This window comes from Lissotriton helveticus, chromosome 1_2, assembly GCF_964261635.1.
Source record: "Lissotriton helveticus chromosome 1_2, aLisHel1.1, whole genome shotgun sequence".
Classification (NCBI taxonomy): Eukaryota; Metazoa; Chordata; class Amphibia; order Caudata; family Salamandridae; genus Lissotriton; species Lissotriton helveticus.
Genome location: NC_136058.1, coordinates 430,746,849 through 430,774,710, shown reverse-complemented (window position 1 = coordinate 430,774,710; position 27,862 = coordinate 430,746,849). Strand labels below are relative to the sequence as shown.

The window sequence follows — 27,862 nt, the reverse complement described above, 5'->3', positions numbered from 1 at the left end:
AAAGAGAGAATCATCTGCGTGTCATCAGCGTAATTGACGATCTCGATGTTATATTGCTTGATGACCGCAATCAAGGACTTCATATAGATGTTGAATAAAATCGGACTAATTGCCGAGCCTTGAGGAACGCCCTGCGAGATGGTGGAAAAGGCGGATTGGTAAGGAGAGAGGGACACAGCTTGTTGTCTGTCCTGGAGAAATGACTGAAACCACCCAAGGGCACTACCTGTAACCCCCACCTCTTTCAGCCTATCCAACAGGATCCCATGGTTCACCATGTCGAAGGTGGCAGACAGGTCAAGCAGGATCAAAACACCTGCCTGGCCCCTGTCTGCCCGCCAACGAAGCTCATCCAACACAGTCACCAGAGCCGTCTTGGTTCCATGGGCAGGCCTGAAGCCAAACTGGACTTCCTCCAGGAGATTATGCTGTTCTAAGTGCCTAGAGAGAGTACCCGCCACCACCCACTCCACAATTTTTGAAGGGTAGGGTATAAGTGAAATACGCCTAAAATTCTTCAAGCACTCAGGATCGAGGGAGGGTTTTTTCAACAATGGGGTCACCATTGCTTGTTTCCACTGAGGTGGGACCACTCCTGTGGAAAGAGACTGGTTACAAACCATCCGGAGCGTAGGGAAAAGCTCGGCCTCAAACTCTTACTAGTTTGTTAATGGAATCGGATCAAGCGGAGACCCAGACATAATACCAAGGGCCACTCTACTGAACTCGTCTGCAGTCAGCAGCGCAAACTCCAAAAGGGACTTATCTCCCCCCTGTTCAGAGACGGCACCAGGATCCACTACAACCTGCTCCAAAAAACCGCCACAGCCACCCAACACCAAGGAAACGGCTCCAATCTGTTGCTGCTCCACCCCCAAATCATCAATAATCATTTAAATGTTATCCTGAAAGAACCTAGCCAGGTTCTCACAAAGTTCCTGGGAGGGGGGAACTCATTCTTGGAGCAGTCCAGGCTAGTGAGACTGTTCAAAATATAAAAAATACTTTGAGAACTATTCAGGGCATCAAGAATCAGCTTGGAAAAGTGTGCTGCCTTCCCCCTATGGAGTTCCTTTTTGTAATCCATCAGCCTAGCTTTCCAAGTAAGCCTAACCTTATCCAGGTATGGATGTCTCCATCTCCTCTCCACTTGCTTGCATTCTAATTTCAAGCTCTTAAGGCTATCCGTGAACCAGGGGGCAGCAGGTCTCCCCCTGCTCCTGTGGAGTTTTAACGGAGCGGAATCATCTAGGACTCCGTGAACCAGGGGGCAGAAGGCCTCCCCCTGCTCCTGTGGAGTTTTAACGGAGCGGAATCATCTAGGACCGAGGTGATCTTCGAGCAGAGTGAAGCATAATTCTCCTCAATCTGCCTAGCAGGGGAGAAGCACTCCTCGACCTTGAACAAGGGTGACACGCCTCTTTTCTGAACAAGAGTCTTCCATTCCCTACTAACATACTCCCTCACTTGGCTGGATGTCCTAACATTACACGTGCCAGACTTCACGAAAAATGTTATCAAAAAATGGTCAGTCCAGACCATGGGTAAAATATCTCCCACCGTGAGGAGATTGGACTCAGAAAAGAGTAAGTCCAACAGGTGTCCACCTACATGGGTGGCCTGAGACCCGCTGAAAGAGGCCAAGACCTTCACACGAATGAAGCACATTAGAAAAACCTACATCCAGGGAGTCATTCAACCACAGATTGAAATCTCTGAGAATCACTAATTGCCTATGAGTAGCAGCCATGTTGGTGAACACTTCCAATAACAGCTGCTGCCGCAGTAAGGTGAAAGTCCCAGGGAGTCTATAGCAGATAATACCCATTAAGAGATGCTTCTGAGCATTCTTGATAGAAAACCCAAATAATTCACACTTATCACATGCATCGATCTCAATGACAGTCAAGTTCAGCGTGTCCTTAAAAATCACACCCACCCCGCCTCCCCTATCATTCGATCTAGGCATATGGCGAATTTTATACCCTGGCGGACAGGCCTTCCTGGCATCGATCTTACACTCAGGGAAAGTCCACGTTTCTGTCATAAATAAGGCATCAAGCTCATGAACCTCAAGCAACAGCTGTACCTCCACACCGTGCTTGGGTAAAGATCTCACATTCAAAAGCCCACAAGCGAGAGTGCCACTCATCAGAAAGTCTGACAGGGGAAAGGCGGTGTCAGAAAACAAAAGAGCCCCCTTGTCACTGCCCATCTCTCCAATGTGGTTCAGGTCTTTTCTGGAGTAACGCTTAGGACCACCACCCACAGCTGGTCCCGGAACCATCCTAAAAGTGCAGCATAACTGGTGCTGGGCGTGTCCATGGCGCGGACAGGCGCAGAGGGGCTTGCCATTGGTGCGCCGCTGGCGCGCCCGCAGCGCACTTGCGCCAGCGTCCACTGCGCACTTGCGCCAGCGTCCGCTTTTCACTCTGAGAGTCCTGGGAGGTTATGGGAGCCTAGACCACCACTCCGCTACTCCCAAGATGGCGGGTCCGCTCGCACGGACTGGCCCCCAGGTCGGGAAAAGCCGGAGGAGAAAGGGCGAGTCACCCTCTAACACCGCAGGTAAGTGAAAAGTGTGCAATGTACTTTTAATAATTTTTTCAAAAGAATAGGCGAAATTAGGCAAACATGAACAGGGTATTTTTTAAAACCACAGCGAGTAAATTAAAAACGCAACCAAGAGCCACACGCAGTCAGCTCCTCGCCAGCAGCCTCCCACCTTCGAGCTGCCCTCACACGCTGCGCGCTCTCACCTGCATCCGCTTTTCACTCTGAGAGTCCTGGGAGGTCATGGGAGGCTAGACCGCAACTCCGCTACTCCCAAGATGGCGGGTCCGCTCGCACGGATGGACCCCCAGGTCGGGAAAAGCCGGAGGAGAAAGGACGAGTCACCCTCTACCACCGCAGGTAAGTGCAAAGTGTGCAATTTACTTTTAATAATTATTTAAAAAGAATAGGCGAAATTAGGCAAACATGAACAGGGTATTTTTTTAAAACCACATATTACATCACTTATGACACGTTAAATGACATCATTGATGACATCTAAAATAATGAACCCACATTTCTTTTTTATGAACTTTACGCCAGGCGGGGGAATTAGATTAGGGTATTCCTACCCTGCCCCTTATGTACTATTTTTCGTGACATGCAGGACACAGGAACCGAGTCTCTATGTCCTGTAAGTGCGGCCGCAACATTTCTCTCGATGTTGCAACCAGACAGTCACATCGCTCAACCCCACGGGACCACTCTTAAGTTGACCAACAAGAAAACAACGCTATCTCAGCCAATTAGAATGCTTTTTTAAAATTCCCAGTAGATCAGAATTACCACCAAACCAAATATGCAGATATCAAAACTACCCAACAAAGTTACACCACATCACAACAGGCTTTGGCAAAGCCGACCGGTCATGCTTGCATTGTGTGTCCTGGCTCACAAATCAAAGAAAAGCCTGCTGGAGTGAAAAAAAACTATATAACAATGATTGGTTTCAGTACACAATGCATTTATGAGATTTAAAAAAATTATGTGGTAATTAAATATACTTTTCAGATGGTGAAATGGTCAGCCATGCATTGCAAAGGAAATATTCCATAAGAGGAGGAATAATCATACTAAATAGCCAATAGCATGAGGTGAGAAGGATATTCTCGTTTGGTTACAGCCTTAGCTCACTCAGTGCACAACTTGATAACAACAGGTGCAGCCGCGGCCCGTGCAGGTAACAATAGTGGGGCGGTGAGGCCAGGTTGGAGGGGATTTCGAGGGACGATGCTGAGGGAAAATTAAATAAATAAATAATTTTTATTCAGCATTGTCCCTCAAAATCCCACCGAACCCGGCCCCATCGCTCCACCGCTGTTACCTGCACGGCCCGCGGCTGAACAGATGTGCAAAAACCAGCGCCATCATGCTAGACCTAAAAAGCATAAGAGACCATCATGGTTAGTTGTTCGGGGGACTTATGTCTGGGTAAAACAAACCCTAATTGAAGAACTTTATTATAAATAACACATACAACAAATTATTATAACTCATGCACCTCCATACAGAGTGTATTCAGTAGCCAAGCTACTCTTACTATAACTTGCCACTCTACCATGCACTCTGTTCTCACAAAAGATTTGATCTGCGATGTCATTACTGTTATTGTAAACACTATTATTTTAGACAGTATAAGTGAGATAATATAAAGCAGTAGAAGTAGTTCATGGAGAAGGCAGGAGTTATAGTTACTGTAGTGTGTCTACTGAATCAAATACTCTGGGCCCGATTCACACAGGTAATCTGAGACAAAATTCTAACTTTACGACTTTTGGTATTCACGGAGGTAATTTATGAGTCGTATCTTTTAGTCCGCAGTTGGTCAGGAACAGCGTACAACAGCAGGGTTTATGTAAAATGAGGGTTCCGTTTTGCTCATAAACAAAACACAGAATATTATTTGTGTCAGAAATAAATATCATTCATGCTCCTTCTCTTCTGAATCCAGATTTCTGTTCTAGGCCAAGGGACCAGAACTGTAAAGCAGAGAGTCAGTAGTTCTGCATTCCAGCTTCTAAGCACTGGAATTCTTTACTGTTCAAGATTCAATTTTTACCTAGCCGTCAAGCTTTCAGAAACCTGTAAATAACTAAAATGTTTCAACATCTCCGTCTCCTCGGATTCGATTGAATGATGATGGAAGGGTTCTACATCAGAGCTTCAGAGGTAAATGTCATGCACTGCAAGGGTTAACGCAGAGAGCTGCAGCTCACATTTTTCTGCTTTCACTTCTCCTGCTTTCTGCACTGTTCTCTTGCCACTGTCACAGAATCATCAATGATGAATAAAATTAACAAACACCACAACCCGATCTGAATATTCTCCATTAGGAGCTTGTTAAATTGGCATGAGTGTGTTGGGTGTTTGTGTTTTATCACTAATCTCTCAAATTAGCTGAAAATACCCTTTTAAGTCCAAGCATTGTTCATAGTGTTGCTTTTACAGGTAACACGATCAGGTGTGCTTGGATTTTTATTTTGTCATAACTCTCTCACAGAATAAAAACCAACAATGTTTCTTTCCATATAGGCTCCCAAATGTTTTCTGGTATTCCATGTTTTACCCCCAAAAGTAGGGAAATGATCAACAGCAGGGAAAATACTCTTTTACAATTTTTTAATATATTTGTTGTTCTTCTTTCTTACTAGTTCAGTCTTCTAATATCTGCTTTTTTCAGCTAGTATGTGAATGTCCCAGATAATTGTAATGATATAATTTTCTATAATGCCTTTATTGGAACTGGAGGTCCCTATCGCCTAGAGACGCCACCAAATGCTGGGGGCGTGCGTGCCCGGACCCTTGCTTCATCGTTAGGCTAAGTAAGGACACCATCTGAGATAGCCCTTCTCACCCCCTTAGAAGCTTGGTACGAGCAGCCAGGCTTATCTCCATGGCACGAGTGTTCAGTATGTGCAACCAAGCTCAAAGTAACCCTATGATGTCATCACAAATAGACTCCACACCAGTATTGATAAAAAGGAGTATAATCTGTATATAAGCAATTATACGCTCCAACCACATGATACAAAATCAACATATAAGAATGGGTAGTATTCTTTCCGGTGGGTGGGTAGGTTCTAATCCCAACCACCGCTTCTTAACCAACAGTTAAGCTCACTTCTAACCGTTTCCCAAAAGGTTATGCAAGTCGTATTGCTAGAATCACACACGTTGCAAAAGGAAACAATACTGCAATACGTGACGATATTCTCTTATACAGTGCAACAGAGAAACAATGCCATACGTAGCACCACAGTCATGTACTTGCAAATTAAGGAATAATGCAATGTGTATCACCATCAGTATGCCCTGTACCAGGAAGAAACAAAGCAATGCGTCATGCTACAATCCTGTACAGTGCAATATAGAAATAATACACTGTGCCACGTTATACTCAGATACTGTGCACTGAAGAAATAATGCAATTCGCAACATTACAATCAGGTAATATGCAAGAGAGAAATAACGTAGTGTGTAGCGCACCAAGCATAAAGTTTGTCATGCACAAATGTGGTCAGGCGTCATACGACGGTTCGATAGTTCGTTAGCAGCAATTAGGTAAAGTATAATACAGCGGTTTTACGAGCTCCGTTAACAGTGCCCCTGCTATGGATCAAATGTTGACACAAAAAGTACTGCTTCCCACTCCGGTCCCAGTACTGCCCCATCCTAGGTCAGCCCGGGCCAGGATCAGAGCTGAAGCAATGGGTCGCGCAGCTGACTGAAGTGGGAGGCCAGGAGAGTGTCCCTCCGGGCCCACACCCCACCCCTGGTGTTAATCCACGTTACCTGAGGGGGCGCAATCCCATTCTCCTCCCCGACGTCAGCGACTTAGGCCGTGATCCAGAACTCCTTCACCGGTTGTGGCGGACTCGGGCCAGTGGCTCAGTTCTTTTGTGGCTGCCGGTTTGGGCTGCTGCTGATTGACTCTGAGGGCCCCAATGACTTGGCCCTCACTCCGGCAGTCTCAGTTCACACCAAGACCCACCCTCAGCACTGTGGAGACTTTACTTCAATTCGGGGCACACTCGAACCCGGCACTCCTCGCTAGCACCTCAACACGCACACCGTACGTCCGAGACTCGCCTCTTCTTTGGTGCTCACAGCGATCCAGCACTCTTCACCAAGGCTCCGCTTGCACATCAACACGCACCCTGTGCGTTCGAGCCTCTCCTCTTCTCCCGGTGCACACAATGTCCAGGCACTCTTCACCAACGCCCTGCACCATGACACGCACTCCTGCACGTCAGAGATTCACTTCTTCTTTTGGTGCCTCTGAGACCCAGGCGCTCCTCACCAACACCCGGGCTGCACCACAACACGCAACCAGCGCGTCCGTTTTTCCCTTGGAACTCCAGGTGCCCAAGATCACAGGGCACAACTTGCGAAGGTCTCAGGCTAGACAGAGCACACACACCCACGGTGTATCTGAGAGTCTTCTCTTGAAACTTTGATATTCCTGAGTTTCCAAAACAGGGTGCCCGCTCACCTCGGGCCCTTGGGATTTCAAGACACAGCACAAACCATAGTTATTTTTAAGCAGGGGGACGCAGCACCTCCAAACACTGTCCCAACAGCATCTTCCTTAGTTAGAAAAGCAAACTGCAGACCAGCCCCAGATCACGAAGCAAGGATTAGACTTTCCCCTGCAGTCTCTTCAGTTGCTCCTTCTTTAACAGAGGGTCCTCTGGACAACAAAATGGGTCCAAGCCATTTCAGTCTCAATCCATATCTGTTTCATTCCAACGTTCAGGGGTTTTAGCTCTGATAGTTATACCCCTAACTGTCTTTGAAGTTTGTATGTGCTCAGGGGTCCCCGACCCCTTCCCTAAATCAGTTCTGGGTGTCTCCCTCCCAGTGTCACCTCTCTCCCATTGATACTGGGGGGCTGGAGCCTTAATCCTTCGGCAGGAGATGGGTCAATTGGTTTACAACACCAGCCCAGGCCTTTTCACCTCCAGGGCTTCTCCTCTCCCTACTCTCCAGATGCAGGGCAGCCTGGTGCCAGCTAAACCCCTCCCTGGGTCAAGACCTCTCCCAGCTCCTCTCACCTTTCAATTCCAGACAGACAATCCACATTTCAGAGACACACAGAAATGCTCAGACTACAAACTCAGACACTTTCTAAAAGAGTGGCTTTAAACACACAGTGACAAAACCACCTACACAGAAAGATGCATTATGCCACTGTGAGTCCATACATACCAAACTTCACCTCTCCATTATAAACTGAATGAAAACTAGGCTAACAAACACAACACCCAGCCTCCCCCATTCTGTCCTATGGGCAGCATGGCCTTTCAGCAGTGAAAATCGAAATGGTGAGATTTTAAGTTTCAGAACATAACACACACACAGTTTATGTTCTGCCTTTTACCTACACTGCACCCTACCCAGGGGTGCCCCATGTGTATGTAAAAGGCAAAGGCAGGCCTGACAAGTGGTTACATTTGTCAGGACTACATGCTAACTTAGCATTCTGCGCGCAGGCCCTACACTAAAGGCCTAAGTTCCCCTCTCTGCGCGCCCTTGCATTACTAGCCCTTGCATACACAGTGCACATCTCTAGGGACTTTTACTAGTAAGGCAACATACCAATCATGGCCAACCAATCACCATTACAGTTTACATTGGAACCCTGGTACTTTGACACTGATCAGCAGTGGCAAAGTACCCAAAGCATCTAAATTGGCAACTCTATGTCAGGAAAATAGTCTAGGGGGAAAGCAAAAAGTTTTGTGAACCAAAAAGGTCAAGTCCTACAGCCTTCATACCACAATAACTGCACTTTATTTGCTTCAGTGTACGTCCACAGAAGGGTCAGTATTAATGTTGAAGTACTTAAATTCCTTACCAAATTCACTGCATCTCTATGTTTTTTTCCATGCGTGTTGAGTGATGGTGAGTATCTGCTGATGCCTTTGTAGGGTTAAAAATTGGCAAAAGCTCTTCACACATTCATTGCTATGCTATGGCTTTTCCTCTGTGGCTGTTCACTGATGTCTATATAGGTTTGATAAGAAATAAAAGCTCTTCACAAATTCACAGCACTTGAAAAGATTTTCTCCTGGGTGTGTTCACTGAGGATACCTCAATGCTGAATAGTAACTAAAACTACTTTGACTTTCAGTGCATTAGAATGATTTTTCCTCCAGTGTGTGTTCTCTGATGCGGTTTTAGGTCTGACAATTGACTAAAGCGCTTCCCACATTCAGTGCACTTGAATAGTTTTTCCCAGTGTGTGTTCACTGATAACTTAATGCTGAAGAGTAACTAAAACAATTTTCACATTCACTGCAATTGTATGTTTCTTTCCCTGTGTGTGTTCGCTGATTAATCCTTAATGTTGAAGATTTACTAAAACGACTTTTCCCCTTTGTGTGTTCTCTGATGCTGTTTTAGTCTTGATAAGTACATAAATCTCTTCCCACATTCACTGCACTTGAATGGTTTTTCTCCAGTGTGTGTTCTCTGATGCTGTTTTAGGTGTGATAATCGACTAAAGCTCTTCAGACATTCAGTGCACTTGAATGTTTTTTCCCCGGTGTGCGTTTGCTGATGAATCCTTAATGTTGAAGATTCACTAAAACGACTTCCAGATTCACTGAACTTGAATGATTTTCCCCTGTGTGCGTTCTCTGATGCCGTTTTGTATCTGATGATCGAACAAACCTCTTCTTACATTCACTGCACTGGTATGGTTTGTCCCCTGTGTGTATTTTCTGATGCTGTTTTAATCCTGATAAATGTATAAAGCTCTTCCCACATTCACTGCAATGGTATGGTTTTTCCCCTGTGTGTGTTCGATGATGAATCCTTAATGTTGAAGATCGACTAAAACTACTTTCACATTCAGTGCACTTGAATTGTTTTTCCCCTTTGTGTGTTCTCTGATGCTGTTTTAGTCTTGATAAGTACATAAATCTCTTCCCACATTCACTGCAATTATATGGTTTTTCCCCAGTGTGTGTTCGCTGATGCTCTTTTAGGTGTGATAATCGACTAAACCTCTTAACACATTCACTACAATGATATGGTTTTTCCCCTGTGTGTGTTCTCTGATGGTGTTTTAGGTCTGATAATTGACTAAAGCTCCTCAGACATTCACTGCACTTGAATGGTTTTTCCCCTGTGTGTGTTCGCTGATGTTTCCTTAATGTTGACGAATCCCTAAAACTATTTCCACATTCACTGCAATGAAAGGGTTTTTCCCCAGTATGTGTTGCCTGATGCCGTTTTAGGTGTGCCGATTGACTAAAGCTCTTCACACATTCACTGCACTTGAATGGATTTTCCCCTGTGTGTGTTCGTTGATGCTTCCTTAATGTTTTTGGCAAGATGATAACTGACTAAAACTCTTTACACATTCAGTGCAATGATATGGTTTTTCCCCTGTGTGTGTTCGCTGATGTCTTTGTAGGACTGATAATTTCTTAAAGCTCTTTACACATTCAGTGCATTTGAATTGTTTTTCTCCTGTTTGCATTTGCTGAGGGTGCATTAGTTCTGATGACCAACTAAAGACCGCACAGCATGTGTCTGATACTTCTCTCTTGGTTAGTGTCTCTGAGTTGGGTATATATTTGTTTACATACCATGACTGTACTTCCTGATGGGCCAACATAGCTGATAAAGCATGTGTATTATTCTCGCATTCCCTGTATGTGTGTGATATTTTGCACATTTTCATTTCGATTTAACAAAAAGGTTTAATGGTCACCAACTACTTGCCACACTTATAATGTGTGTAAGGGTTCTTTGTGGCAATTGTGTCTTTAGATCTGTTCTCCTTCTGGTCAGTGAAAATTGGGGCAGTACTTTGTATTTTAGACAGAATAACTCCTCTTTACTTTAACTTTCAGTTGTTTGGCTATACTCCATTGTGCTTTTCTGTGGTTGCTGTAGAACGGCCTGAAATAATTTATAATACACCTGTAGCACTGAATAGTGGTTTGATATCACTTTAGAAATTAAAGCAGTGCTGTAATCACATCCTACATTCGCACAATCAGAGCTGGCATTGGACATGTTTCCAAAGGAGGTGGTTTATCAGGGTTGTCTTAATTTTGTAGAGGTCATTTCTTCATCTTGAGGCATGGAGGTGCTCAGTGGAGACTCGTAGAATCACGGAATTGCCCTTGTCTGCTTCATCCAGGATCTGTCAGTTTATGTTCAGAATCGGCTGTCTCCGGTGGCACTTATGTTTTCCTGAACAATGGAACTCAAAATTTTGGACTGCGTTTTTGCAGCTTTACAGTATTATCTTCATTGGTCTTAAACATTTTGTAAATTTAAGGATTGTTTTCTGTTGGATGTAAAGAGAGTTAACATTACTTAAATGGAAACATATTGGAACGTGCATAGACATTTTAATTGTAAAAACATCTCTTCATTGCCATCTCTGAAACATATGAAGGCACACAGTACCTTCATACGTATACCGTACACAGATATTTAAATAAAAATTCTGATGAACATGCCACATCATATTTATTTCAGCAAAGGTGGTTATTTACCAGTGTTCATGGAGCAACTTAGTAAAAAATTGTTTTAAAAAAGGGCGCAGTCGCATAGCACTCATACACTAGTTACAGCTCTATGCAGAGGCATATGGTCAAGATTTTGTTAAAACAAGAACAGCTCTTGGAGCAATAGATATACATTGAAGACCCAAGACAACAGTGTGAACATTATTTGGAATGCTGCACCATACATCAAATCTGACTGTTTGCAGAGGGGCCTGGATTTCATTCACTACTCCCACATTATGTTGTAGAGCAGCAGTTTATTGATTTTATTTACTCTGTGGTTTTACTTTTCTCAAATATTTTTTAGCCATTTTTAGTTTGCCAGCTTTGAGGATGATCTGGTCTGTTGTTTAGTTGTCCCACCTTGAACTTTAGAGCTTGAGATAGCACACTAGCCTGGAGGCCTACTAGTTGACAGCTGTGGTGCATCTGTGTAGCGAGGGCATGAATGGTGATTCAAAACCAAAGCCTGTTAGCATCCTTTCACTCCCGGACCAGCACCCGAAGCACTCAAGTCAAATGGCTCTGTCCATACCTCATATACCTCGGCTGCCCTCCACGCTTTCAGCCATAAAGTAGGACCTGTGCTTGCCCTTATTTACCTGCACCTCGCTAGCATATCCCTGCTGTCAACATTCCCTTTCTACCCCAAAAGCCTTTGAACAAGATTTTCGAACCACGTAATTCCCATGACTTTTCATGGGTCTTTCCTCCCACTCATGCTTTTCAACATCACCTGTACAAACCACTATGGCCACATATACTGGAAAAATACTGAGGTGCGCTCATTCTTTACACAGGACGAAGAATGCACCAGAACAACGCACGCTCCACATCACAGAAAGATAAAGTGCCTTCTGCGACTCTCGCACATGCCCAGCAAGTACACAGTCCCTACACAGCTTTTGCTAAGGCCCACATGCTTAGCACTGCTTTTCCAATACACACAAAATCCCATAGGCACAGGTCAACAATGTAAAATAAAATAAATTAATGGAGCGACACGCACTGACAAATGATCCAAAGTGTGGTGCGGCCACCACATTTCTTTACTATTTCAGCTGGTCCTTCCTACAGCAGCACCGCTTGCTGGCACCAAAGTGTTCTTTCTTAAAAAGGTGTTATGCATGTGGTATTTGTACAGCACAAACCTTACCAAAAAGCAGTGGTGCTCCCTATCGGGTCCAAGGCAGGGACAGAGTCTACAAGTGATAGTTGAGGTTAGAAGGATGATGGGTTAATAGCTGCATTGTGACCGAAGAGCCTGTAACTAACAGCATGTGCGCCAATTCCTTTGCACATTTCTCCTCTGCTATCAGGTAAAGCAGGCACAGACCCGAAACAGACAAAAATAATACGTTTATAGCCTAGTACCATTTTGAGATAAAGAACCGGGTACAATGAAGATGACTTACAAAAGCACAGTACTGAGCAACCCATTACAGCCACTCTACCTCTGTCTGAAGAATAGAGGAACAGGAAGGGGTGTTAAATGCCAAACATTAACCTTTCGCCTGCTACCATCAAAAATTAATGAGGTGCAAACATACCTCTGTTCTGCTTGTGTGGAGGGACCAGACTGTTGGAAAGAGATCGATGGTAAACGAGACAGGTGTGGAGGTGAGGAAAAAATGAAACATTACCTGAAAGAGCAAAGAGTTAGAAGATAGATGGATATTAGAAACGGCAATAGGAACAAACAAGAGAAAGAAAGAAACAACTTTTTTTAGGATAAACATCAGCCCAGTGAATGTTTAAAGATCAAAAATAAGATGTATTTATTTTAATTTAGTAAAACACTGGGAAAAAACAATTTAGAACCCAGAGATACTGAAAACAGAAAAGCCTGTGCCTTGTTTTTAATGTTCATTATCAGAGAAGAGGACTTGCTTCATAACATAACACAACATAACATAACATAACATAACAGGTGTATTTGTAAAGCGCACGATTACCCGAAGGTTTCCTGGTGTTGAATAACAGATGTTTGTTGTTACCCAACTCAATGGTACTCATTGCACGGGAGGATTAACGAGACCTCGTGTGCCATGACGGTGCACCAGATGCAGGTTTCTGTACTCATGCATTCCAATGGTCTCTGGGAAGTGCAGACTTTTTGTAACTGTGTTTAACGTGGATGCTGATAAAGCTAAGAATGAAATGCATAATAGTCTAGACTTTCTGACTCTTTACACTTAGGATAATCTCAATTCTGAACATGCATACAACACGTATGTCAAGTGTGCACTTGGAGTGTTTTTTCAGATAATGAAGGCGGTTCCCCTAGCACATGTGGAGTTTGATGAGAAGCTGCTGTGGGAAGTCCAAATGTCTCCATGGGCCTACGGTGAGCAGACACAGGCGACCAATACGTTGTGAAATGCATCACGCAAAATAGTAACCCCAACCCAATCCCACCCCCTCCCACAACATGAGCCCAAACCCACTACAGACAATCACTCTACCCTCACACTTCCCCCAAAACACCCCAACGTCGGCATTGAACCCTATGACTCAAACCACAAGTATAGTTACAGAGTAGGCGGAAGAGATGAGAAGATAATACGAAGAAAGACAGAAGGCAGAGGATCAGCAGAGGTAGAGGTTGCGAGTAGTCGAGACATTGCACCTTAGTGAGGCCTCGGATACATGAGGAGAGCAAGTAGGGAACAGTAAGCACAAGAAGAAGGCGGTAGAGGAGAAGGAAGAGTAATAAAGTAGTCTCTAAAATGGGTATCCTTCCGTGGTATCGCAAAAGGGCAGGGTTGGTCCTCCTTCAGTTCATAAGGGCGTCCAGGACAGTTGTTTGAGGCCCCAGCCGGACGGCCTGGAATGCAGCAGTTCTGCTTCTGCAGCATTAGCAGTAGAGCATCCATGTCTGGCCATATGTGGAGCACGATTCAGAGTTCCTTAAGTGATATGTGCATGGGAAACGCTTGCAGACCTGGAGGCAGTAGCAGTGTTTTGAAGCAGCAGAGGGGTACACGAATCCGGGATCACCGCGCTCCCCAGAAGACAGCGGGGCCACGACCAGCTACACCGCCAAACCCACACGCAGGTGCCTAAATACTTCTTGCGTTTCCCGCTTCGCGGCAAATGCTCGCAGACCTGGAGGCAGTAGCAGTGTTTTGAAACAGCAGAGGGGCACACGAATCCGGGAGAACCACGCTCCCCAGAAGACAGCGGGGCCACGACCAGCTACACCGCCACGCCCACGCATAGGTGTATATAACCAGAATCCTATTTACGTCCCACGGAAGGTGCGCGGGCGCGTGCCGGGCGTAGCCCCGGCCAAGGGCGGGCCCGTTTGAGCCCGTTCGAGGCCGGGTGAGGACGGGATGGGCCCACCCTCTTTCATCTTCACCGCAAAAGTCCAAGCCAAGGTTGGTGTGATTTAATTTTGATTGTTTCAGCCCTCAACCCTCGGCAGAGTTTTGTAGTGCCCGCTTTATTTCATTGCCCTTGATTAAAAGTACTGTAGCTTCCAATTAGTTATGGCGGGCACAAAAGTGGGAAAGGGTAGAAAATCGATCCCTGGTGCGTCCTTTATTGGAACTCTTGACCAATTTCTCACTAGGGCATCGTCTATGCTGGCCCAACAGATAGACATTACTGAAAAAAGGCTATCTCTGGATCCCAATTTCGACAAGCGGTCTTCTCTGGGTCGGTTGGCACAGGTCCCATCGCCTATTAGGTTGGCATCACCTGAAACATCTAACAGGGGGGGCGGTGGAGAGGGTCCTCCTCACCAGGTGCAAATAGAAATAAGACCTCAGGTATCCTTAGTTGGGGAGGACGCTCTATCTTCTGTACAGGATACATTGGCGACCAGGATTGAAGCCTGGTCTTATATGCCCTACCTCCAGGAACCTCCAAACTCGCTCCGCAACCAGTCAGAAGAGAGGTGCAGCAGGCTGCGGTAGCATCAGCCAAAAGGAAGCGGGGGCGCACCCAATGTAATGGCGGGGGAAAGGACCAATTGCCAACGGTCGTTGTGAGTCCATCAGCGGACCAGCGTCCAGATCATGCATCTAGGGCATCCTCAGACTTTAATGATGCCTGCCACACGGACTTGGGTGTAGATTTCTGGGCCAAAATGGAAAATATCTGTCAAGACTTGTGGCCCTTTGCACGATAGACTGAATGCCAATGAAAATAGACTCACATGCTTGGAACAATTGCACTCTGTCGTCCTAGGGGAGGGGGTGGTTTCTGATTCATTAGCAACTAAGGACATTCCATTGAGGCCATCTGGGTTGAATAATGTGTCCTGTAACCCCCCGGTACTGCCAAAAGACAAGCCCATAGACCTGCTACCCCAGAGACTCCAGGCGCGGAGTCAGGGGGATCTAGCTGGGGAGGGCACCATTGGGCATACAGAGGGGCATAGACCCCTTGAGCAGGCGAGGGGTGGTGGGCTCGCCAATCCCCATACTAGTCCTTCCAGGAGTGTAACTCTGAATCCCCCATCCTTTATTTTAGAAACTAATTGTCTGGCTCTTCCACCTGAGTCCGCTCCGCATGTGGTTGTCCTTTCTGGAGTGCCAGCCCTGGGCCAAGAGAGCAGGGAGGATTATGCCATCCTTAAGAATAAATGTATACATTGGCTCAACTATATTAGGCCATTGCCACTGCACGTATCGAGTGAAATTCTTTTTGCACAACGTGTAAGTTGGGTAGGGCCATGGGTGAAAAACATAGAGGGAGACTGTATAGTCATAAATTTCAGGGATAGTAGGGTGGTGGACTATATCTCTAACTGGGCCTCAGGGTGTCCCGAATCACAAGTTCAATCTCTTCACCTGACTTATTTCTATCCCACGTCAAACAGGGTGAGAGGGTCACAGAACAGGGATGACCAGGGTATTCTGGACCCTAGTCCGCATGATACCCGGATCCCCTGGATGAGGAATAATAACAACGGCCCTAGGAGTGATCTGCTCGCCCTCACCAATAGATTTAGTGTGTTAGACCAACTTGATTGACGCCCCTCTAGGGGCTCAGGGTGGCCCCCTTCGGGCGGAGTGGAGGGCCAGTCTATTGCCGCCTCGGAGGCTGAGGAGGTGCCCATAGACAGTGAGCCACCTAAGGCAGGGCAATCACTCCCTACAAACACACCAGAGGAGGGACCTGTTTGGGGGGACACCTTGAACCTAGTGGTCTCCGAAAACAGGGAGGGGTTGGGAAAAGATTCTATTAAAATTCTCTCCTGGAATGTGGCTGGAATTAAAAACAAACTGTTGTGCCCAGTCTGGGGAGCTTTTGTGGAAAGTAATGATGTCTGCCTATTCCAGGAAACTTGGGCACTGGTAGGCGAACAAAGTTGCGGGTACTCAACCTTTAGCGAACCAGCAGTTAAGAAGGGGAGGGGTAGACCTTCTGGGGGCCTCAGCATTTGGGTCGGCACACACCTGGGGGCACAGGCTGTCCAGGTTCCCACTGAGTCCCGAGATGTGCAATGTGTGTTACTTACACTCTCTTGAAACAGGCAAGCTGCGCTAATTAATTGCTACTCGAGACCCACTGTAAGTGGGAAGGAGTCTCCAACTATAGATCAACTTGTGCAGTTCATTCCAACTCTGGACCCAGCAGTAACGCTAATTGTGGGTGGTGATTTTAATTGCCAGTTCGAGCCACTCACTGACTCATCCCACGACGGCCCAGACGAAGAGGACCAGCTCTAGCTCATCACGGAACGGCAGATTCAGGTGGTGAGAGCATGGACCCCTTTGGTCTTACAAATTAATTCCCTCACTCTTTCGACCACTCTCAGAGCCTGTAATGGGAGGACCAACTCAGATAGACCAGCCCAAATGACATTTAATAGGGAGGGCCAAAATTCCCTCCTGGATTATATCCTGGTGGAAGCTAGAACCTGGGGTATGGTCTCAGACTTCAAAATCTTTCCTAGGAAAGACAGTGACCACAATCCCCTGGTCATGTATCTGAAACCTGGGAGCCTGGGCCTGTCTAACCCAGGTTCCGATCAAAATTTAATCACCCCTCCGCTATCCTTAACTAATAACAGGCGGAGAGTTAAATGGCCATAAATATTGGGTTCTCCTAACAAACTGGCTGATGTCTATCAAAGGACCCTGCCCCACCTTTGCGGTATGGCGGAGGTGGAGGAAATTCCAGTAGTCGGCATGGAGCCCCTAATTATGCACCAGGGGCTCGTGCGGGACCTTGGTGATGTGTTCTACCCAGAGGGGAGATCTAAGGCAAAAACAGCCACAGTCCAACCATGGTGCAACGCCAACTGTAGGAAAGCTAAAAATGAACTGGTCTGTGCGGTCAGGCTCCAGGATAAAGACAAGATCAAGCTTTACCGGCGTTTGTACAAGTTGGCTACGATGAGGGCCAGGAAGGAGTGGGAGGCGGACAATTGGGAAGACTTAAGAACTGCACTCAAGGCCAAAGACTCTAAATCCTTTTGGTCAATTGTTAGATGTGGGAGCAAGGAAGGAAAACTGACGAAAACATAGCTGCTTCGGCTTGGGAAATACATTTTAGGGGGTTGTACTCCCTCCCGAGCAATGACGAACTAGAGATCCCTCTCCCATGCCCCCCCCCCCCACGAGTATCGACTGGATGGGGCCTGGGAGATCACACCTGCGGAGGTTGAGTCTGCCATTCTGAACCTCTCCCCAAATAAAGCCCCTGGCTTGGACAAGCTACCGGGTGACCTGTACCGCTCAGAGCCGAACATATGGGCCCCCTATCTCTGTATTTTATATAATGCCATTCTAAAAGGCATGGATCCTCCGGACTCATGGCGGGGTGCCGAAATCGTCCCTATTTATAAAAAAGGTTGCCCTTTGAAACCGTCCAACTATAGGCCAATCAGCCTTATAGACGTCACCCAAAAACTGATGGGACGCATCATCCTGGGCAGAATACAGACTTGGATGGAGGAACATGAGGTCTTGTCTACCTATCAGGCTGGTTTCAGGCAGGGAACATCAACTGTGGACCAGTTATTTAGACTCCAGGTTCTATACTGGAGAACAGTGACTGTAGAGGGTGGCAGCGTCTACATGATCTTTGTAGACTTACGGTCAGCGTTTGACCTGGTGCCCAGAGCTAAACTTTGGAAGGTGTTACATGAGTTGGGTTTACCAGGTTACCTCCTCAATGTTCTAGCTAGGCTCCACACTGATAACTTCGCCCAGGTGAGGTGCGGAAGGCAGGGTGAACTGTCTCCACGTTTCCCAGTCAGGCAAGGGGTCTGCCAGGGCTGTGTACTGGCACCCACCCTTTTTTGCCTGTACATCAACGGCCTGGTCGATAACCTGCTTGGGATCGGAAACATAGATGCCCCGAGGCTAGTCACAGGCAAGGGGCCCGCTTTGATGTTCGCGGACGACACTTTGCTGTTGTCCAAGACATCGACGGGCATCCAGCACATCTTGGATGGCTTCGCGGACTTTTGTGTCTCGCGGGGATTGGAGATAAACCTGGACAAAACCAAGTTTATGATCTTCAATCCACCGAGGCAGACACGCCCGAACCCGCTGTTGGGAGGAACTCCTCTAGAGAGAGTTAAAATCTTTGAATATTTAGGCATTACCCTGGGTGAACACTTCCAGTGGGATCCGCAGTTGGCCAAAGCTACACTTAAACTAACAAGAGTGGTGGGGGGGATGCAGAAGCTCCACAGAGAGTCTGAGTTCAAACCGGCGGGCCCAGTCATAGAAATTTATAGTGTGCAGGTCAGAGCAGCAGCCCTTTATGGGGCCGAACTCTGGGGGCATCAAAACTCCCCCAGTTTAATGAAGGTTAAACACACCTTTCTAAGGAAATATTGGGCCTCCCTGTGAGCACTCCACTTGTCCCACTGCGTCCGGACCTAGGGTTGCCCCCATTGAAGAGGTTATGTCATCACGCCTCTAACATTTTGGAAAAGAATATGGTCTGTCCTGGAACTTGTGTCCTATAGAAATGAATTCAGGGATATATGGGATGCCTTGAGTCACAAGAACATTAGGTAGCTGTCTTATATAAAGTACATTAGTAGTAGGATAGGCTTACCTGAGCTTTGGGAGACCCCGGATGTTGCCATTATAAGAACTGCAATCTAGCCACCCTTTAGGCGAGCTCTGGAGTGGGAAGACTGCCCACAGAGTTCCTTGAGGTCAAGGCAGAATATAAAAGAGAATTCTTGGACGTGGTATTCCCTGCACCAGCAAGAAAATTCTATATGCAATTCAGATTGGGCACTTTGCCTCTTAGATTTTTCTCCAGTAAATAGGACAAAAGCAACCAGAATGAATGCCCCATTTGTGGATATTCCTTGGGAAATGACATACATGTCTTTTTCTTTTGCCCAGGGTATCAGGGCGCACGCAAGTACTGGCTAATCCCTATTTGTAGAAACTTGGGATTTCGCCAGTGCTCACGCGCAATGAGAGTCCTAAAATACGACACCCACCCCCCAATTGTCTTTGCTGCGTCGCGTTTCCTGAATGCAATGTGGCATCGGCGTAGGAAATTGATTAGCGCCTAGTATGTACTCCTGCCTCAATCAAATGTAAGTTCGATAATGAAATATAGTTTAATCTCATTTTACTATGTATTGATTCTATTGTATACTTATTTTAGAAGCATTTCATATTTATTGTCTTAATATTTGTATTGTACATATTTCTATGCGCTTTTATGGTCCTTTGAGGCCGAAATAAAGTTATCGAGCGATATGTCCATGCAGAAGCAATGATTCAGGGCTAATTAAGTAGATGATGTCTTAAGCGTTTAATCTGGTGTATGGTCTGCCAATTCGTCCCCCCCCCCGCCAGGCCATAGTTTATCTTCAAAGGGGAAGCAGCTTGACCTGGTTCTGACATAGGGGATGCGGATCTGATCCAAGGCAACTCCAATGTGGTTGGAGGCGAATTGCAAGGAATAGGTCGTAAGAAATCTGTGACATGCTGTGAGTTGGTGACAAAATGCTGCTTCCCCTGGTGGGTAATTTCAAGGCAAGCAGGGTACGGCATTGCATAAGTGATGTTGGCTTGTTGAAGTTTTTTTTTGACCGGGAAGAACTTTTTTCGGGCTTCCTGGACTGCCATAGTATAGTCAGGGTATATGGGTATTGTGTTGCCTTCAAAAGTGAGTGTGCGCCACTCCTTGGCTAGACGGAAGGCTGAGTCACGATCATTTAAAAATCTAGCCACAATGGGCCGTGGGGTGGTGCCCGGAGGAGGACAGGCCATCAGCAAGCGATGAGCCCTTTCCACCACCAACAGTGGAGAGAAAGCGTCAGTTTCAAAAGGAGTGGTGAGCAAGCGTTCCATGTACTGCTCCATTTTACCTGTATTGGTGGACTCTTTAATCACTAGAATTTGTATACTTTTTCTGCACGACCAAGCCTCCAGGTCCTCATTCTTTGCTGCTATAGCTTTTAGTATAAGTTCCATATTAAGGACTTGGTCTTCTCTCTGCGAAGAGGAGTCTCCCAAATCCGATACTCTGTGCCCTGCCCCCCCCCAAGCCATCCGTTGGTTTTTTTTTAGGGTTTTATATAGCACGAACTAGACCCGAGAGATCGGGTATCAGAGCGCTTTACATGAGCACCAATTTTGTTACATGAGGACACATTCATTTTTGTTGGGCACAGGGAGATTAAGTGATTTACCCAGAATCACAGGATGTTGAAAGTCGCTGCCAAGACGCAAACTCTGTTCCCCAGCTTCGAGGTTGCTGCTCTAGCCAGAAGGCTGCATCCTCTCCACAACTCTTGGGTGATAAAGTCTATGCATGTGCACATGGAGTCCATCTTGGATTCTATAGGGGTGAGGCTATGCTTCATCGTGATGAGGAGTAATTTCATGTCATCCCCGCTGGATTATTGGCCCGTCCACAACCACTCGGCCATTGTGGGGTCTGCATCGTTGCTATGATTCTGGATGATTTGCAGTAATTAAAAGGTAGCTTTGATTGTTTCCCCTCCATTCTGCTCATCTCGGAAGGGTGTGTAGCAAGTTGCCCCGCGATACGGGAGGCCAGGGCCGGCGAGGCAGGATCCGCAGGAGGGATCACCCTCCTGCGGCAATCCCAAGCAGGGATCAACTGGGGAGGGGTACCATTGGAAAGGGGAGATTCTCCCCCGTCTCCCGAGCCAAAATAGGGAAATCCCCCTACTGTTCACAGCAGAGGGATTTAGTACTCGTTTGCACATGTGACGCATGACGGCGACCATTCCGTCATGTACACGGAAAGGGTTAACCCAGAACTTTGACCATTCATTGCAACAGACACTTGCCTGTCACATACTGACATTTGTTTTTCACTTTCCATTTCTAGCAGCTCTTGCCATATTCCACCATTGCCCATTTGAAACACGAACAGCTTTGCCTCTAACATTGATGACTCTAATGGGAACTCTACATTTCGAAGAGCCCTTTCTTAACAAAAGGTGCTTTATCGGTAATCGAATGAGGTGCAGATCTATAAGCCAACACCAAATCGCGGATAGCTACTTCACAATACTCTGTATTTCACAGCACTTTCGATAAACTCCACTAGAAATGTGTTGAATATCTCCACATTTTTGTTTGCCTGAGGATGTGTAAATGTTTCACCCCACACTTGCCTAAAAATTCTGTCACGGTGGAAGAAGTAATTTGAACTCCATTGTCCATGACCAGCTCCTCAGGAGTCACTTCTCTAGCAAAAACTTCACACCAAAAAACGAATCACAGAGTTAGTGTTGAGTTCTGCTACACCACCCACCTGGAAAAATGATCCATGTTGACAATAAACTTTCTCATATTGGAATGTAATATATGAATAGGTCTAAAAAATAAGAACCACAATTCTCTGCCACACCATGCCAGGACATTAAACAGGCACAGCAGTAAGCACTGTGGTCACCAAATGTTTATGACTCAAACAGCATGGTGCACAATTTCTCACTAATCCTTCTACCTCCACATCGACTCTAGGCTACAAGAAATCATTTCTTATCCTCTGCTTAGTGGCATTCATACCCAGATGGCCAATATGAGCTATCTCCAAACTCTTTTGGTGGAAAACTCCTGGTGGAATCAACTTATCACCTCTTACCAATAATCCTCCTTTCACAGATAACTCACCCGCCACCTTGCGATAAGATTGCTAAGATGTAGCATAAGTTTTTTCCCTGCTGACCAAAATTTAAAAAAAATTATAATCTTGTTCAATACAGTATCCTCCCTCAACCGATCCCACAATACCATTATATCGGAAACAATGACCAAATCTTCAACTTTGGCAATGAAACATTCCTTAATTTCTTCCTGTACTTCCACCCCACAAAAATCTCCATTAACTAGTAAACGAGACAGAAAGTCCGTTCTAACACTCTTTCCTCCCATAATGTGAATCACACTAAAAATTGAACTCTACTAATTTGATAGATAATCTGGCCGTGGCTTTCTTAATTTTGTTTCCTGACAAAATATCAATGAGCGGTCTGTGATCTGTCTGTAAACAACATTTTCTTCCCAGAGATATGGATTAAACTTGCCAACACCCCAAACACATGCCAACATTTCTTTTTCCATTACAGAATATCTTGTTTCCAATTCTTTCATCCTTCTGGAAGCAAACCTTACAGTGACTTCCTTCCATCGTTCACTTGTGGCAAAACAGCACCCATGCCATATGCACTAACAGCACAATCACAAAAATATTGCGTCCTTCCACATAAGGCTGTAGTGCAGGAGCAACGTTAATACTTTGTTTGATGTGATCAAAACTTTATTGACATATTGCAGCCCATTCAAATTCTACATTTTCTTGAAAATAAATGCCTAAAGCACCAGTCAAGTCCGCAAAGTTGTTTTAGAAACTTTGCACAGAATTCACGAAGACCTAAAAAAAAGACCATGGTTGCTCCTTATCAGTCGGATGGGGTACATTTACAATACGATCAACAATGCACGGTATTGATTTGACCCATCAGATATCAACACATGGCCTGGGTGCTCAACTTAATTTACTCCAAAGATACATTTTGTCTTCTCTGATAGTAACCCCACTGGATTCGAAGGTGGACAACACTCTTTCAACATATTTGTCATGAACTTCTTTCAAATTAGCAAAACTTAAGATGTCATCTTGAAATATTACTACCTTTGCGAAGTTCTCGAACACTTTCCTCATGACCTTTTGAAACACAAATGCAGGTGAGGCCAGAGGAGACTGGAGTGACAAAGGCGCCTGATGACACACTGCTCTAAGGGCCGTTTGGACTGACCTGTGCACATACTTCTTTTTTGTAAGCTAGACATCTGAAGTGAGTAGAAAGAAGTGCATTGTATACTGATTTCTCATAATATGGTAAAAAGCAGTAAAGTCAACATATGTACTTTGTGTATTTCCCTTGTAGTGTAGTAAAAAGCAGTACAGTGTAGAGATTTTTAAGCGTGGTAAAAAGTAGTGTTGTGTGCACATATCATGGTTAAGCTGTAAATATCTCTCAGTGCAGTAAAAAGCAATAAATGTGTCTCATGTTATAATGAAAAGAATTACAGTCTGTACAGATATCACACAGTACAGCAAAATGCAATGCAGTGTGTTAATAGTGTTCTAACAGTGTAGCAGAAAAGCAGTGAGATTTTTCAATGTGTATTAAACAGCACTTCAGAATGCACAATCCATTGTGCATATATTTTTCACACTAAACAGCAGCGTAGTGAGTACAGATTCCTCAGAGTACAGTAAACGGCACTAAAGTGCACATTGATTTTTCTTTGTGTAGTAAAAATTAGCGCATTGGCCCCTTACTTCTCAAAGTGTATTAAACAGTAGGGCAATATGCACATATTTCTCAGTGCACTAAACAGCAGCATGCCATGCTTTATCATAGTCTAGTAAAAGTAATGTAGTGAGTACACAGAGTGCAGTAAACAACAGTGCAGTGTGCAAAAATGTATTAGGGCAGCAAAAAGTAGTGCAGCCATCTCGCCCGGCCACGCCCCCTGAGTGCTGTGAATCGATTACTCTGTTTAGCAAGATGCAGTGTGTTCAGAGTTTTCATTATGTAGTAGAAAGCAGTGCAGAGTACAGATTTCTCAGTGGAGTAAGAATTAGTGCAGTGTGCACAGATCCCCCATATTGTACTATGATGCAGTGCACTATGCGCAGATTTCTTACAGTATAGTCAACAGCAGTGCTTTGTGTACAGATTCCTCAGTGCAATAAAAAACAGTGCAGCGACTCCTCATTGTGCAGTAAGATGCAGTGCACAGATTCCCTCTTTAACACAAGTGATGATCTCAAACACCCCCAGGGCCGGAAGGAAAGCCCCCAGGGCCCCCGGATAGAAGAGCCCAGCTCAGCCCCAGGGGCCCCCGGATAGAAGAGCCCAGCTCAGCCCCCGGGGCCCCCGGATAGAAGAGCCCAGCTCAGCCCCAGGGGCCCCCGGATAGAAGAGCCCAGCTCAGTAGCCCCGGATAGAAGAGCTAAGCTCAGCCCCAGGGGTCCCCGGATAGAAGAGCCCAGCTCAGCCCCAGGGGCCCCTGGATTGAAGAGCCCAGCTCAGCCCCCAGGGCCCCAGATAGAAGAGCCCAGCTCATCCCAAGGGGCCCCCAGATAGAAGAGCCCAGCTCAGCCCCAGGGGCCCCGGAGAGAAGAGCCCAGCTCAGCCCCAGGGCCCCCGGATAGAAGAGCCCAGCTCAGCCCCACGGGGCCCCGGATAGAAGAGCCCAGGTGCCCTGGATAGAAGAGCCCAGCGCAGCCCCAGGGGTCCCCGGATAGAAGAGCCCAGCTCAGCCCCAGGGGCCCTGGATAGAAGAGCCCAGCTCAGCCCCAGGGGCCCCTGGATAGAAGAGCCCAGCTCATCCCCAGGGCCCCAGGATAGAAGAGCCCAGCTCAGCCCCAGGGGCCCCTGGATAGAAGAGCCCAGCTCAGTCCCAGGGCCCCCCGTATAGAAGAGCCCAGCTCAGCCCCAGGGCCCCCCGGATAGAAGAGCCCAGCTCAGCCCAAGGGCCCCGGATAGAAGAGCCCAGCTCAGCCCCAGGGGCCCCTGGATAGAAGAGCCCTGATCAGCCCCAGGGGCCCCAGGATAGAAGAGCCTAGCTCGGCCCCAGGGGCCCCCGGATAGAAGAGCCCAGCCCCCTCCCAGATGCCCCCGGATAGAAGAGCCCAGGTCAGCCCCAGGGGCCGCCCAGAGAGAAGAGCCCAGCTCAGCCCCAAGGGCCCCTGGATAGAAGAGTCCAGCTCAGCCCCAGGGGCCCCGGGATATAGAAGCCCAGCTCAGCCCCAGGGGCCCCGGATAAGAGAGCCCAGCTCAGCCCCAGGGGCCCCCGGATAGAAGAGCCCAGCTCAGCCCCAGGGTCCCCGGGATAGAAGAGCCCAGCTCAGCCCCAGGGTCCCCGGGATAGAAGAGCCCAGCTCAGCACCAGGGGCCACGGATAGAAGAGTCCAGCTCAGCCCCAGGGCCATGGATAGAAGAGCCCAGCTCAGCCCGGCTCCTGCAGAGATTCCCTCCAGGATTATTCAGTCTATTTCTACAAACACAGCAGAAGGTGCTGACAATCTCCTACCTGAGCAAAGACCTGTGCAGGCATGTCCAGGCTCTCTCCCCCTCCTGGTGCTGGGGGGGAGGGGGAAGATCTGGGGTCTGTGAGGGTCTGAAGATGAAGGTAACTGCCAACTAGACAGGGCTTCTTCCTCCTCTGCAGCAGGCTGGACACACCAGGAGAGGCCGAAAGTAATGTCACCACTGCTGCTGGTGCTGTCTCTGCCGTTGCTGACCCGGAAGAGGAAACCCTTTCATCCAATGTGCAGCTCAGTGGATTTCATCAACAGGTGAGGAGCGCCCTCTGGTGGTCACTGAAGGAACCGCCACCTCCAGGCTCCAGCAGAGAATACATTTCACACAAATAAGCATTTATACCTGTTAAGACCTGGGGTTTTTAGATTTTTAGATGCGACAGACAGGGTTGACACCTAAAACCAGCTGAGATGGCAACACTAGTCACAGACATGGATGGTCTTAAGACCCACAATACAAATACAGCATTTACAATCCTGCACGCCACACAGATGTGGCATTACTAGGTAGACGGTGCCTCAGTACAGATGTTGCTGGAATGGATCCGGAAAGATATGCAGGTTGTTTTAATTTAAGGAATTATAATTTTAAGTAATCTCAGTAGTGTTAATGTATTTTTATAAATGGGTTGGTTTGTTCTTTTATATCAGATTTGTAGTGTAGCCGACACGTGCACAAGCTAATATTTAAACACAGAGTTAAGGTTATAGTTAGGTAATAATGTCAGTTATGATGGAACATTTAAAACGTATAACCCATTAAAATTCACCAGGTATAGTTTACAGAGCAAACTATAATTCTCACCCCCCACCAATCACTGCTTAAGACATTTGCATATTACATCGCTTACAACATGTTAAATGGCATCATGGATGACATATCAAATAACACCCCACTATTTAATTTTTTATTAACTGGGCACTGGGCAGGGGGGGATTAGGGTATCCCTACCCTGCCTCCATATGTACTATTTTTTGTGGAATGCAGGACACAGGGCTCGAGTCTCTATGTCCTGTAAAGGCGGCGGAACATTTCTCTTGATGTTGCGGCCAGCCAGTCAATTTGCTCACTCCCACGGGAGCAGTCTGACGTTGACCAACAGAAAAAAAAGCCATGTCGGCCAATTAGAATGTGTTTTTTTCGTTTCCCAGTGTTGTGGGACTCTCACCAGACCAACCATACAGATATTACACATTTTTGAATTTGAGAAGAGTGGAGTGAAGTATTATAGAGTAGAGTGGACTGGCAAAGTGTACAGTGGAGTATATTGTTATACAGTATAGTGGCATTATGTATGGTACAGTTGCGTGGGGTGCACTAGGGTGGACAGGCATAGCATAGAGTTGAGTTAATTGTTATATACTGGAGTGGCATTTTTTGCAGCACAGCAGAGTGGTGTGCCATAGAGTGTTGGAAAGTGTCATAGAGTGGAGTAGAGTGTTGTACAATGGGTTATAAGGGCATACAGTGGAATAGATGATTGCATAGAGTAGTGTAGTGTAGGGTCATACAGTGGAATACAGTGGAGTGCAGTGTTGCATAGTGGCACAGAGTGTAGTTGAGTCTTGTAGAGGGGGATGCATTGGATAGAGTAGAGTGTGCTATAGTGGAGTGTTGCACAGTGCCATAGAGTGGGATAAAGTGCCGTACAATGAAGTAGAGTGTTATAGAATCCAGTGGAGTGGTGTAGCATAGAGTGGACTAGTGTGTTCTCGAGCACAGTGGCATGGAGTTGTGTACACTTAGTGGCATAGTATAAGGTGGAGTAAAGTGCTGTAGAGTGGAGTGGTGTTTGGTACAGCGGAGTGGGCTGGTGTGCTGTAGAGTGTCTGAAAGTGTCATAGAGGGGTAGCAGAGTAGAGCGTCTCAGAGTGGATTAAAGTGTTGTACAGTGAAGTGACATCGAGTAGAGTGCGGTACAGTATGGTAGAGTGGAGTGCAATAGACTGTAGAAGAGTTGAGTGGCATAGAGTAGCGTATAGTGGAGTGGCGTAGAGTACAGTAGTGGAGTAGAGTGGATTACGCTGCGGTAGTGTCTCATAGAATAGCGTATATTAACTGGGGTGCAGCGGTGAAGAGGGAGTTGCACAGCGTGTCAGAGTGGAGTAGACTGTCGTAAAGTGCTATAGCATAAATTAGAGTGCTGTACAGCAGCATTGAGAGGAGTTAATTGTTGTACAGTGTAGTGCTATACAGGGAAGTATAATATGGCTCACAGTGCAGTAGAAGTGCAATGAGG

The 27,862-nt window shown here is 46.4% G+C and overlaps 1 pseudogene across 1 annotated transcript; it reads right to left on the bottom strand.

Moving 5' to 3' along the window:
- Window positions 1–5,570: 5,570 nt before the first annotated feature.
- Window positions 5,571–25,761, bottom strand: LOC144807643 (uncharacterized; annotated as a pseudogene). Its single transcript, XR_013606369.1, has 3 exons — window positions 25,613–25,761; window positions 12,635–12,727; window positions 5,571–10,861 (listed from the first exon to the last, which is right to left on the bottom strand). The product of XR_013606369.1 is annotated as an uncharacterized LOC144807643 (transcript).
- Window positions 25,762–27,862: the final 2,101 nt, after the last annotated feature.